Source organism: Copidosoma floridanum, unplaced genomic scaffold (assembly GCF_036245765.1).
Source record: "Copidosoma floridanum isolate Cflo_tuat_1 unplaced genomic scaffold, Cflo_Japanese_pri ptg000027l, whole genome shotgun sequence".
Classification (NCBI taxonomy): domain Eukaryota; kingdom Metazoa; phylum Arthropoda; class Insecta; order Hymenoptera; family Encyrtidae; genus Copidosoma; species Copidosoma floridanum.
The window spans coordinates 5,231,419-5,246,995 of NW_028321904.1; the positions used below are offsets into that span (position 1 = coordinate 5,231,419).

Below are 15,577 nucleotides of genomic sequence, written 5' to 3' on the forward strand. Positions count from 1 at the left end.
TACTAAACGAAGAACGTTTTTGACTTGTTCTTTTCAAAATGCAGCCAAACACCTAAAAATTGAGGTTGTTTCTTTATAGTTAAACCTCAATCTATTCGTATGCGTCGATCATGTAGTACCCCCTTAAAAAACCCCATAAAAATAGTTATTTGGGATCCACTTAGCTTCCATTTCAAGATATGACTGTTTTTGGAATTTTGAGTAATTTTATTGATATAAAAATTTTTTGAAGATTTTGTAAATTTCTACTTTCATTTATTATACACGGTATACAAAAGAAAAACTTTTCTTACTCGTTCATTTTAAGATACTTAAAAAAAAAAATAATAATAAAGCCTGTGTTTCTGCATCGTCCAACCCCTCTATATTTGTGCCCCTCAATCATGTAGATCCCGTTTAGAAAACCCGTAGAAATTTTTATTTTTAGCAAATTTTTCTTCAATTTTTAGATACAGTGTTCTTCTTGTTCTTAAAGGTTTAGTTGTCGTATTATACATATTTAGTATTTTACATACGGATTTCTTACATACATACATACGTACGAAGAGACAAATAGGAAGAAAGGACTGTTTTTACTATGTTTTTCGAAGACTTCAAAGAGATCAAGCGATGTTTTGTGTCAGATATTTTTCACCTTACAGTACCTAAGCTGTAACAAAGGTCTAATTTAACCCGTACTACAGCCACGCTACGTTTTTTATCATGCAGCAGTAGCTATACCTATATTGACATGGTGGTGCAGCGGTAGAGTTGTAGTCTCGTCAATCTGGAAAGTTAACCATAGTTGGCCGCGGTTGGAAGTTGGATAGGTGACCGCTCGACTATTATTCCATTCATTTGTGCGGAAGATTTTTTGGATCGATTGACTGTCTTTATATCGTTAGGACAACGTGAGCAAGAGGTGTGCAGAAGCTTAGGTCTAATGTCCATAGACTATATAGAAATTTGTTTGGAACTTAGGCTATACATTGGCCGTTCTGGGATGGGCTTTTCCCGAGTGGCTTCTCCAGTCACAGGACTGGTTATTTTGAAAAATGCGAAACGGATTTCCCTTACAACCCTCCCAACTACATTTATTTCCAGTCTCTAAAATGCCAAGTACCCAGAAAAAAACGTAGTGCATTATAAAATAAGAAAAATAAAAAAGGTATATCTACTCTATTTATAAAGATATACAGAAGCTATGTCATGTATATATATAGATGGGCTTAGTGTGGTGAATTATTGTGCGCATACGAGAGGGAAGGAGAAAGAGGAAGAGCAACAGACAAACAGATCCCTTGCTTGTGGCGCGGTCATTGCTAGTAAACGTACAGATAATATACATAGATACTTACGTGCAGTGCAGCATTTACTCGCTTGCTGGCTCACTTGTTTCATCGGTTAGTTTCTCATACAAGGCGTGCCTAAAGAAGTTTTACTTTAAAAATCCAGTAGATAGAGAGAACCAAAAAAAACGAAGATACAAAATTTATTAGAAATAATTGACTGACAACAGATAATTCACAGGAGAGTAATACGACACTGTCTAAAATGAACGTAGAGGAAGATGTAATGACTAGTAAGTGTGTACATTACTGCGCAGAGATACGTCAATAGCTAATATAAGTAGATATGCCCTGGGACAAAAAACTGCCTTTTTTACTGCCTCATACTTTTATATGGTCTGAAAATGTCATAAATGTCAGGCTCAGGAAAACTTTTCCTAATTTGAGGTACATGGGAAATTGCAAGGACCCAGAGGGTACAGAAAATATCTTAAAACAGAGCCAAGAATTAGGAGATGGAAAGTGCGGCTCTGTATTTTCTAAAAAATACGAGGTAAACATATGCATCTATTTTCAGCTGTCAGGAGAAAAACAACTTATTAACATTTTATAGAGAAGAAAGAAGAGCATTTAAACACATACATCTTAAGAACTATCATTATCATATCCTGCTAAAGGACAATGAAAGTAATCACTTAATGATCGACTGTGAAATAAACAGTCAAAGAAGCTTAGCTATTAAGAAAAGTAAGTTTTAGACGAATTAAGAGTCGTGACAAATGAGCAGTCATAAGGAACTTCATAAAAAAATGAGTAAAGAACAGAGACATAAGCTAATTAAGAGTGATGTAAGACGTGTGAGTCAGGAAAAGAGTTGTAGTAGGCATTCAGAAAAAATAGAGGAGAAGACCAGCAGTACAAATTTCACATAAAAAAAAACACAGCACAAGAAAGCAGGTGCATAAAAATAGGAAGACACCCTCTCTACAGCGGTAGAGTTGTAGTCTCGTCGATCTGGAAAGTTAACCATAGTTGGCCGTGGTTGGTAGTTGGATGGATGACCGCTTGACTGTTAATCCGTTCATTTGTGCGGAAGATTTTTCGGATCGATTGACTGTATTTTTATCGTTAGGAAAACGTGAGCGAGAGGTATGCAGAAGCTTAGGTCTAATGTCTATGGACTATATAGAAATTTTTTGAAGACACCACCACCCGATTATTAACCGTCACCCATTCTTCTTCTTTGATCCAGTACCAGTATCACGTCAGAGTTGTCGTCAGTGAACGTGGAAGAGGCAGGGAACATAACATAGCCGTAACGGAGATAGAAAAGAGTGACTTAAAAGTAAAGAATAATCTTAAAGATTCAAGCAGGCTATATCGATATAGGGTATTCAGTATTCAACTATCACGTGATAATTCACCTCTGTTCCAGAAAGTAAAAAAAGTCGAGAATCACCTTTTTAAATATCTAGATAATTCAGTCATGCGTACAGTGTTAGAAAATGTTCTATGTACAAAATAATAAGTGTTTTTTTACAAAAGAGGCTATATTGACACAGTAATCAGTAACAACAAAGAGAAAGCAGTTGCCATGCTTTATAAAAAGAGGAAAGTATCCGTAACACACATCTAGGTAAAAAAACACTTTAAGGAGAGTGAACTTAAGTCAGATATTAGAACTTGCTTGAAATTTCTTCAAGGGCTGGTAGTAAGTAACCATAAAAAAATTCAGAATAGTAGGGAACATCGTCATTTAAAAAATAAATCAATGGACATACCTAACTAAACAATTTAAAGAAATTTTAACAGATTCAAAAATCATATGTACACTGTATGCAAGTACACTAGTTGCACCACTGGCAGACCAACGGCTTAAAGTTATCAGAGAATGTCATAAGTCTGCAGTAGGAGGTCATAGAGAAATTAATAAAACGTATAACTAAATCTCATAGGATTGAAGAAACACGAGGCCAGAGGTCAGGCAGTTCGTTTTCGGATGAAACTCATGTCTAACAAAAAAACTTTTAAGAGTTAAAACTCGATAAGCGGTAATTATTACCAGGACACTGAGCCAACCATTATGAAAGATGTTCATAACTTTTTACGGGTCAGTTAATAAGCCATCGGCCCATGAAAGTATACATATGTTGTCAGTTCCAGACGGGCTGTACACAGTACATCGTTTTATTCCAAGTGTAACGCGCAATGGCACAGTAGGCTGTGAGAGCAATAATTAATTAATTAATTGTATATATTTTTCCCTACAAAAATCTTTTTTGGATAGTAAAATGCACTTCACAAATAAATTGATAAGAGAATTTGCAGAATCATTTAAGATCAATAAAATTCGCAGCATCAAATTTCACCCACAGAGTAATCAAGAAAATTACCCATGTTTTGTGTGAATATTTGAAGGCGTATATGAATAAAAATAATAATGGGACAAGTTAATACCTTCAGGCATGCTCACATATAATACATCTAAGCATGAGAACACAGGATACATGCCACATGAGTTACTATTACGGCATAAAGCTCGTGTTCCCTCGAGCTTGAAACGGCAGGAGAAAATCAGAAAAACTTGTAGTAGTCAACTTAAAAATATAACCCTAGCTGTTGAAAAAAAAAAAAAAAAAAAAAATCAGAAAAAAAATAGATAAAAAAAAACTTTCCAAACCATGAGCAGAACACGCTATTAAAGCTAGGATGGTAGGGCCCTCAAGAACAACAATTTGGGCCTTTATACAATCTTACGTCAATAAAACAGCCTGGCACACGTAAGACTAGACATTCTAAGAAAAATAACACTGACACCCAAAGCAAACACTATAAAATGATACACTAAACAGAAGATCAATACTTAATTTACTGACATCGTTGGCACTCAATCACCTCTCCTAGGAAGGAACCGCCGACAACATTACACCAAAAATCAGCAGAAATGAAATGAACGAGAGACGAGAAAGCCGAAAAAATTCATACTTCCTCCCAGATTCCTAAAGCCAACAATATATTGTAAGAACACGCAAACACGTACATGCATTACTAAAAATAAAGAGCCAATACGGCACATGTAGAGACAAAGCCACAGTCGTATCCAAACAGAGTTAAGAAAAAAAAAAAAAAAAAGGAAGAGTGACAGTAAAAATGGAGAAATAACTGCATACTGCACAAAATCAAATGATCATGAGTATACTTTTTATCAAAACAAAAATGACAGATAAATTTGATGAGTTACGTAAATATTTTGTCAGATCTTTCTCAAGCCTTAACTCACTAAAAATGAATAGATTTTTTCTTAGAAATCTTTAAATTTAAAAAGTTCTTAAATCAAAATATAAAAACAGTTTTTTTTTTTGTGCAACATACATTTTGTATGACACTCTTAATATAATACTGTTTAAAACTTGTACTTTAAAAAAATCAAGCTGTATAATAGTAACTTTTGACGGATCATGAAAATCTCACAGCAAATACAATAATGCTTTACCATGTCAAAAGTATATGAAAACGTAAGGCAAAAATCATTATTACTTAGTTTAATTTTGTTAAAGTATGGGTGTACTAAGCAGTATTATACAACGAGTGTCATACAAAATTTGTGTTACACCAAAAAAAAAATAAAAACTTTACTGTTTTTATACTTTGAGCTTAGAACTTTTCAGGGCGACAAATTCATGGGTAAAAAGACTATTAATAAATAGTGTATAAGGGTTTCAGAAATTACCAACAAAATGTTTACTTAATTCATCCAACTTACCTAACCTTTTTGTCTTGCGAAATGTATTTTTATAGGTATGTTAAAATTTTTCAGGAAAATACCATTTTTTTAATTTTTATTTTAAAGAACTTAAATACTGATACTAAAAAGCACTAGATAGAAACGGCGTCTGTACAACATAGTTACAGTGATCTACGAAGGTTTTACTAAATTTATACTTAAAGTTGCTCTTATAAAGATGTTTTAATTAATATGAATGTGTAAAAAAGTCAATTTGTACGAATGGTTTACAAATAAATCAAACGAAATACATTTTCCTAAAAAATACAGCTTCAGAACTCTTATCTATAATGGTTTTCTATTATTCTTTCTTTTATTTAACTACTTAATCTTATAACTTCAGAGAGTTTTTTCTTAAAGCTAGTGATATGAAATAAATGACTCTTTTCAACAAAATTTCTAAGATCAACTACTTACTAACTGTATGCATTAAAAATCTGGAATGCATCCTTTATTTCATTTGATTTTATTTTATATCTTTTTAGGAATCAATAAAATTCAAACATTTTTTAATTATGGTTTGTTAATAACTAAGTATGAACAATATATTCCTCACAACAAGTAATTATTTACTATGAAAATACGTACGAAAACCTTAAAAGCTATGTACAACTTAAGTAAGTGTGAAATTTGTTCTTACTAAATGATTTCTTATTTTTCTATGAGCTAGAAAACTGATTAATAATGTTTGATTATTAACTACCCAAATTGCTGAGTAAAATGAGGCTTAACTTCACAGCTTGTAATTCAGGGCACTCCAGAAAATAATTACAGTTTTCTGTCTTATCGATTAGATTATATTAATATAATTACAACTGTGTTACACGATTTATTGATAGCAGCTGGTTTATTGAACGATGAGTAAATCACTTAATTTCTTTTTTTTTTTTTTTTGACTAACGGCACATGATTAAAACAATTATAATTAAGGTTACGTATTATTTTGTCACCTTATTTTTGTCCCTGAGCTTCAACTTATGTCATCCAATGGGGACTGATTAATTATTAGAAACGGTAAAGTTAAGTGGCAATTCTTTATTTTTAAGTAACATAATCATTTTTAAAATAAATTTCGTTAATTAACTAAGTAATTAAAATGACTCGATTTTTGGTAAGGAAGACAGGACTTTCATTAAATGTTTGGTTAAGATAACAGGAGATTGATGTATTCAAGGTATGAAAATATGTATGAATTATATAAAATTTACAGTTCAGTAAGTATCCTACCTTAGTAGTGCCACGTCTTGACTAGCTTTGTTCAATGGCTGTAGGTACACACACATACATTCACATGGCTTCAATTCGCTACATGTATTTTATGGTTTGTATTATTGATTATTTATGAGACGATTTTAGATCTTACTATAAGAGATTTATTTACCTATCCCTTAACCTTCTGAAACATTAGAGTTCTCTACTATTATCTGTAAAACTGCAAGCAATTATATAATGCTATATTATATAACTGTATTATATCAACATATATCAGTGGCCTATTTATATAATACCCTAGTGATTAGGTTATATAAAAAACACCACAGAGTTACCCAGAAGAAAGTGATGGAGTAGAGTCTTGAACCCAAGCCCTCTAGGTGGGAAGCAAGCACTCTACCATCTTAGCCATTGAGAACTCCGAACACTACATGCTATCTACCGTGATGTTAGAAAGTACCTGTAACCAATATCACACTGTTGGCAGCGCTGCTTAACTTCAAGAATACACCTATTCTTATTATATACAAGACAATTGGCTTGCAGATAACTCAACCATATAACCACTTTTTGTAAAGGCTGAGTCAGGAAAAATTTTTGCAATGAATTAAGGCATTTCGAGATACACAGGTCTTGTTTTCGTTGTTCTTATAAATTTCTGGCCTATATTTCTTAGTAAAGCGGTGAAGTAGGATCACTAACATTGGATTACACCAAAACATATTAGGCATACCGGCAAAAATACTTTTTTTTGATATTTGAAAATTCGAGTACGTAAATCTGAGGTAAATAGTAGTGTGGTCGCCAAAGCTTCGTCTGCTTTCTCAAGCTTACCTCGTCACGCTCCTGCGCAACTTGATATAATGTAGATTTTTAATCTGAGACTAAGAATACAAGAAACACTATATATATAAACGTATTTATTTAAATAATATGCAAAATAAATGAATCGAGAAATATAATTATGAGTAATTACACAATTAAGTTGAAAAACGGAAATATTAAATAACAAAAACACAGTTATGAAAGAGAAAAACGAATAACTAATTGATAAATGACCCCCAAAATAGAGAGAAAACCTTTCTCTGCAGCTGGAGCCAGGTCATAATTCCGGAAGATAGTCTATGGTCAGTTACATAAATTAAGAACAGAACAGGGCTAGCAGCAGAAAAAATATTTACGATAACTATTACTACTACTATATGAAAATTAATTTAAAGGTTAAATGAAAATTGATACTTCTTTTGAAGCCCGCGGTTGCAAGTTTGATGTGATAATTTGGATTGTCAATGCAAACCAAAAAAAATTTAGATATCTTTGATCATCCTCGAGAGTCCCTGGTCACTGGCAGAAAAAAATGTAGCAGATGTCACGCACCAATGTCAAGCAGATACTACGATACTAACTGACTTAAATTTCTTCGCGTCAAAAGAGACAATCCATCCACGATCTTTATATCTGCAAATTATCAGTAACTTGCCAACTCTAGCAGAATAAGCTTAACCAGACCTAGCATTCTCAGGACAAAGCATAAGCGCAAGTGCCCTTAATATCATAGTTATATCAGCAGTCACAATTGTACATGAGCAAACAGTTAGTATTGTATATGGCAATACTACTGCTTGATAAGGAACGTTTCACAATACATGAGACCTCGTCCTTACCTGTAAGGCAATCAGGCCTAAACATAACCAAACACCATAGAACACATGTGGTCTCACTACGCGTACATCGCCATCAACAAAGAATTTGGTGAAAACATACAAGTACCATCATCAACGTTGAAAAATTGCAAGTTGTTCAACACACTACTTTTACACACTCACAGCAAAGCCATAAAGATAAACAGGACTACAATTACTGCGAGATACAACTAATGACTCAATAAAATATATCCAATTTTAAAACGTGCTAAATTAAATTATCGAAATTATCAAGCACGTACTAAAAACGACTACACGGTGCTAACCAATGGATATTTAAAATTATATCACCAGAGCTAATGTGCATACAATGCTGTTAAATAGAACTGAGAGCAGTTAGCCTCAAAGATACAGAAATCATAAAATTAAGTAGTTGCTACTCAGCACACACAGCCAAAATGCACTTAGAGTCCCTACTACAAATAGAGCAAGAAAGCACTATAGTAAAATTCACCGAGACAAAAATAGATATACAAGGCGTACTAAAAACATTAGAACTTGGAGACCAGAAGATATCTAAAATAATAGATATGCTGCTAAAATCTAGTAGCCTTAGTCCCATCTACGCAAATATCTAAACGGAAGGTGACGCATCAAAAAAGGTTACAGCTCTTAAAGAGAATTTAAAAAAAGGCAAAGAATTTAAAAGAAACAAAAAAGGCCTGAAGACTAGCAGAAGTTGACAGAGGTCAAATGTACATAGCCATGTCTGCAGGCATTACAGTAATAATAACGATCTACCTCACGTGAAAGTGCTTTTCTGGATTAGATAGAGGCCCTTTTATTTACTTGTTACAAAATTATTTCAGGTAACAGACCGCAAAACATCAACCGTAGAGCCAACAAGACATTACCAAGCAACAGCTTGGCACTGAGACTGGTAATAATATTACATGAAAAAATTAAGAGAAATCTAAGTGGCATACAGATACACGGGCAATAACCACGAGGTAGAAACTTAGCCACACAATCGAAAAGCGCTTTATGATTGAACAGAAGTCAATGGCTGGTTTGCAATCAATGAAAAAAAGATAACAAAAATAAAACCTGGGGCAGAACAGGAATAACAGAAAAATGTAACAAAAATATATTTATAATAATTAGCTGTACTAAGAGCAGCCTTACGTATCTTTAAATAGAAAAAATTTATAATAATACCTTGACCTTTGACATCCTCGACAAAAAAAACAAAAACTTATAAAATCAACAATTATATTTATATGACCATACTGTACCAAGAAAATTGTTCTCATTATTCATTTTATAACGCATATATATGTATCAGTGTAAGAAAACAAAAAAAAATACATTATTGGTAGATGGATAAACGCTTACACACATAGAAAACAGTGAAAATAAATCAGTAGAAGAAACAAGTACATGGCACTTGAGACCACTCTCTTTTTTCTAACTGGAAATACTATACAACACAAACAATGAAATACATACATCACCCTATTAGAAACATACAATTGAAGAACGCGTCGTGACCTTTATTGCGTAACGTAAGATAATATATAGCTATGCATCCATGCACCCCACTTGGCCTGGATCCTGAAAGGTAGAGAAATAGAGAAGAAAAGCGATGAGAAAAGACGTGTGCAGCAAGGGATGGTTAAGAAGGATTAGTGAAAGACATAAAAGCATCAGGACCAGGCCGTGAAATCAAAAGACACGCACTACTTTCCTGTCAGATAAGCCATTCTAATGAACTGAGTGAACCACAATCCACGTCCTTATTTATTCACGAACCAAGAAATTCACGTCACACTGTGCTCAGAATATCAAATTTTCCTTTAACAATATAAAATACTTATAATATTTTAAACTTATAATATAGTTAAATAAGTAAGAGTTCATTATTTAGAATTTTTTTGAGTGATACATTAACTGATAATAATCTTACCACGTTCATTAAAACCTCTTGTTTACTAGGTGCATAAGGTTGAAGGTGATAGTCAAGCCCATCTTAGCATCTACCGTAAACAAACTTGGTTACTTAGTGATCTCCAAAAATGTTGATCACTTAAATTAGAAGCAATAAAAAAAAATTTTTTTTGCTGCTTTGAGAGGTGTGAGAAAACTCTTCTATACAAATATTGCTTTATTACTTTATGTCCAGCAATGAAAAGTTTGTATGTATATAATGAACTTAAATGTCATCTACATTTTTTTTAGAGAAATAAAAAAATGTTTGGTAATTTTTTTATTTAGAAAACAAAGAAAGTACGATTTTAAAGAGTAAATTCGAAAGAAATTAATTGTAACAAACTGCATAACAGCACCTTTAACCATCGTTAACTTGCTTAACTGTCCCAAATGTAATACTGAATAAAAATAAATTTGGTTTATTAAGCCGAACTATTTGTTATTGTGAAAAATTATACAAGTGCAAGTCCAGTACCTTGGCAATTTAGTAATGCCATCATCAGGGAGTTTTTACTCCAAAAAGTAACATGAAGGGTCGATCAATAACACTGCACCAACAACCTCTATGGCTCAACAAAAAAATAAAAATATTAATGCTGTATTGAAAGTTGTCCCTTTGACATACATAATAGAAATCTTTTGTAAATATACACTATTTTATGGTTTGCGATATGACTTTCCACCTCTTTTATAATTTTTAGCTAAAATTCATCTAAGAAAGATTTTTATCATATATGTCAAACGGACAATTCCTAATATGGTACAATGTTATTATTAGACTACTTACGTTATTTTTTATAGTTGCAGGTTTCTGATAATGGTATTACTAAATTGTCAAAACATTGGACAGTCGCAATGTTTTGTAATAATAAATAGTCCTGCTCAACCAACCACATTTGTTTCAATTCAGTACTATGACAAGCTGATTTGATCATTTGAATAAATTATTCACAATAACTAGGACGGTGAAACAAATCAGAAATATTATTTAAGAAATCATTAATAAAATACGACGTTCAATGACAATGGATGAATAGCTGACAACAGCGTTTAATGATGGTACTGTTAAATTTTCGTATTTTTTCAAACACGATAACAGCGTCTCAGCCATTTTGACAATGTCCAGTTCCTCATCAAGTACAAAAAGCTATTAGGAATGAAAAACATTATTCACAATACAAGTTTTGATGATATACAATAATCACAGTTGAGTTGAATGTAAAACATACCTCTTACTCTTAGGAAAGGGATGTAAGATCATAATGAAGTTAAGTTTCAAGTTTAGCTGGTGTTATACTCTGGACATACACGAATACTGTATTATACGTACGCAATACAGTCAAACAAGAATTAGAAGCAGTTCCTAGTTAGAAGCAGATTAGCAGTATATTTGATCCTAACATTATAAAAAAAAGAGGCTCCTTAAACCATTCTCTGTATTCTATTGTCTATTAATATTATTATTAAAGTAATGTTTTTTCAACATTTCGGAAAAAAGGAGTTTTTTGTAATTTTGTTCTATATCTCAAATTTTTATCTAATTAGAATTAAAGTTATGTGCAAACTCAATGCTTCACTGTGATATTATAGATCTATCTTAAGAGAGCAAGGGGACCCTTTAAACAATAGTATGCCTGAGCCGTCAGGGGTGGAGCTTTCTAACAAGAAGAAAAAAATATCTCCAGGTAAATTAAAATATTTAATGACATGTCCTTTTTTATCATTAACTTCAACTTGCAAATTATATTTATTTTAAATTACTGTGTACAAAACCAATCTGACTGCCCACTAGAGGAGGTATCTGACATGTGGTCCTTTGGGAGCAACTATGTCGCGTGCCACCAACACAAATAAGTAATAAATTTTATATTTAAATTTGTCAAAATTTTTGTATTGCATTCTAATTATTCAACTTTTTTTTTTTAACTCTGTAGATAGAGTCGATAGGGATTAAAGTGCCCCTATTAAACAACCCCAGGAGCATCCCTTGTGTCATCACAAGCTTTAAGATGGAAGAGGCGTTACAAGCGTCGCCATGCAGACCGATACTAAACCAGACGCATTCAGGCTTACAAAACATATCACATTAGTAAGTGATAAAAAAAAATTTATAAAATCTTTCAAAAAATGTGTTGCGCTGTAAAATTTTAAATTACCAAGCCCACGGATACAGCGAATACCTTAGAATGTATTAAAAATGCTTTGAAGAAACTAATTACAGTTATTAAAAAAATTACACTACGAGTAATTATCTTGTGGGGATAGACTTGCACTCAGAAGCATCAACTAAGAGATTCATGGGTATCCATTTCAAATTTTCAAGGTATCTGGGATCTATGCGAAAAAATTGAACCGAGTAAGCAAATTATCAACATCGCAAGAATTTTAGAAGTTGAGGTAACATACATTAAACTCTCTCAAGGATGGGGTGTGCTGGAAAAAGTATCTAGTAATTCAAGTAAAAAAGGCATTTTAGTGATAACTAATAAAGATAGTCTATGTTTAGCTAAGAAACTTGTTTGTGGTAAGGCCTTAACCGCAAAAAAATTGCTCGCCAGATTAGTCCCAACAATGAAAATAAATAAAAACTGAGAATTACCAAAAATCAAAGCCTACAAAACTAATGCAAGAGCGTGACATTTTAATGAATAATAAACTAGGATATTGGTACGTAGGGTCTTCTAAATTAAAACAATATTTCAAAACAACATCATAAGCATCTTCGGGTATTCGATGACGACACTTTTGGCGATGAATTTTCTTTAATTTATGGTAGTCGTAACGATGCGGCAAGTAGTTGTTATTTATTCGATAATCATTATTTATTAGGATGACATAGGTCACTATAATCTAATTTAAAATACGTTTTCTATAAAGTTGAGTTACTTTTGCAATAAATGTGCTAAGATATACAATTATGTAAAAAGTCATGAATGTGTGTCTGTCTGTTTTGTGTAAAATGAAGATCCGAATTGCAAAAAAATTGATAACTTCACAACAAAATACTACGTAGGGATTGTGGGTGAAAATTTCATGGTCAGAAATTTTTTGATAATCATACAGCAAAAAACTCTCTTTCGAGAACTAGATCTTCTAAACACGCGATAAAACTCATGTGTGAAGTACAAAAAGAATATAATACCTGTGACAAATTCATAAATTTGTTAAAAGGTAAGCATGATTGCATAAAAATTTTGCAAAGAGTGTTTAAGAGTTTATAGGCTTAACACGCTATGTATTATGCAACCTATTACATCAAACTATAACATAAATATTTGAAAGAATTTTTTCATGTTACATAATTTTGTAAAGCGTGAAGATATAGAAATACATGATACCACTTACATGTGTGTATGCATACCGATCCTTATTGTGGTGCAAGTATGATGCGATGCATGTATAGACGAGAAAGAAGGAAATCTCCAAGCTGTTTGTTACGTCTGTGGTGTTAACAGCTTATTTTCGAGGGTGAGGAGTGTCTAAAAGTTTTGTTAGTTTTGCAGTGGAAATTGAAAGGAAAACTTTTAATTTGTTTATCTGTATAGCGTGTTACTCTTAGGCTTTTGATGATCAATTTGTAGTATTAAATCAATATATATATATATCTTCCTATATTATATAGTCGTAAGAGTTAGAGCGAGGTTTTGCTACCACTGCTTCCCCCCTCCCCCCCAAATAATGTAGTTATTCTTTTATTTTCTTGCATTTTTCGAGTAATCCTACTTTTTTGCTAGCTCACCCCGCTCCCCCCCACCTCCCCGCTCCCCCCCCCGTTTTCCCCATGTATAATGTAAATACATTCGTAAAACCTTATATATTAACTGTTACAAGTGGTCTTATTTTCACATATAATTTTATTTGACTATAACAAAAAATTTAGTTACAATTATCTTACTTACGATGTTTATTTCAATAACATACTCTAAAATGTCTTTTTAGGTGCTCTGCTCTTACACTACCTTTTCCACGATTTTGACAAATATTTTTTTTAACGTTTTTTTCATGACTTTTTAAATGTCTCTGTAAGTGATAATTTCTTTTAAAACTTTTTCCGCATTTGATACACTTAAAATTTTTTTCAATGTTTTGGCATTCCTTTGTGTGACGCAAATAGTTTTTCTTGTCTAATATTATAATTCTACACAGATCAAATGAAAAAAAATTCTTTTTGTGAATTTTTTCGTGCGATAATAGACACTCTTGATTTGAAAATTTTGAGTTACATTTGTCACACTAATAAAATTTTGCATCCATGATGGTGTACCTGAAAACATATAACAAAAAACAGATTGTTTATGATTACATAAGTCTTAGTTCTAGACGGTACTGAAATTTGCTTTTTTGATGAAAATAGTAATAAACTATAGAATATTTTTTTTGTTACTCTAAAATTTTTTTCCAAACAGTATTTTTAATTTTAAATTTGTTTTCTGATTCAATTTCGATAAAAAAATTTTTTTGTTTCTACATCTAGACAATGTAACATATAATTGCCCATGAGAAAATAATGGTTTTCTGAGGTATAATGCTAAGGCATCAAAACTTCGACCTTGAGATTTATTGATAGTCATAGAAAAAGCTGAGGTAAATGGAAATCGTTTTCTGTACAATATAAATGGTAGCGAAGAAGAATTGTTTCTTTGTAGTGTTATTCTTGGAATAAAGACTTTATTTCCTTTTTTTTCACCTGTGATTATTTCGGCTTCGATCTTGTATTTGAATAATTTTGTAATTCGTCATCTTGTACCATTGCAAAGTCCTTCAGATATGTTTAAGTTTCGTATCAACATAACAAAAGCGTTAATTTTCAAATTCAATCCATGTGGAGGAAGACCTTCTTTAATACTATTTAAATATTCTGTAGGGAAATTAATATAAATTTTATCGTCTGATTCATCTACTCTTTTGTGAGTTGCTTTGTGAGTAGTAATGCTCCTACCATATTATATAAAATTTTTTTGTTCAAAAAATGAGTTTAAAAACATAAAAAATTTTAAATAAAGGCCAAAAGTTGAAAAATTTTATGGTTTCTTGAACAATTATAATTTTGCTTCCGTTTTTTACTACTAGGAAAATTTGACGAAAGTCTTTACCTAAAATTATTATTTTATTTTCAAAAGGTTTATTACTACTAGATGAATCTTTTAAAGTCCTATCAACAATTTTTAACATTTTTTTCGGTATCATAGAAGCTTCATCCCAAATAATTACTTTTAAATTACGTAATTTTTGTTTATCTGGCTCAAACTGAAAGAATGCAGTTTCTATAGTGCTTAAGACTAAAGGTTGTTCTGTGAGTGGTCATTTCCTTTGGGAGCAGAATAGAAGCAATACCTGTCCAAGCCATTGTAAGAATTTTTTTTTAATTAATATGAAATAATAAATTAAACGTTTTGTATAGAAAAGTTTTTCCAGATCCACCAGGACCATCGATGAAAAAGAATTTTTTTCAAATTTTATTATTTCTTGAAAAATTTGACGTAGATCATGACTGAGTTGTGAAGCCATTTCATGGAATTTATGTTTACAAAATATTCTTTCATCTTTGTCAGTATCGATATTTTTTTCAGTAGATGTAAAAGGAAGGAGTTTTTTTTCGTTGCAATTTGGGAGTCTAATTCGCTGTCAAATTTTCGTTTAGACATTTTGTCACTTTTTGAAACGAATTTACGAAGTAAAAG

General features: G+C 31.9%; 1 protein-coding gene across 1 annotated transcript in view; it reads left to right on the top strand.

Moving 5' to 3' along the window:
* Positions 1 to 15,577, top strand: part of mmd (disintegrin and metalloproteinase domain-containing protein mind-meld) — a 2,100,572-nt gene that overhangs the window by 30,720 nt on the left and 2,054,275 nt on the right. The window lies entirely within an intron of this gene.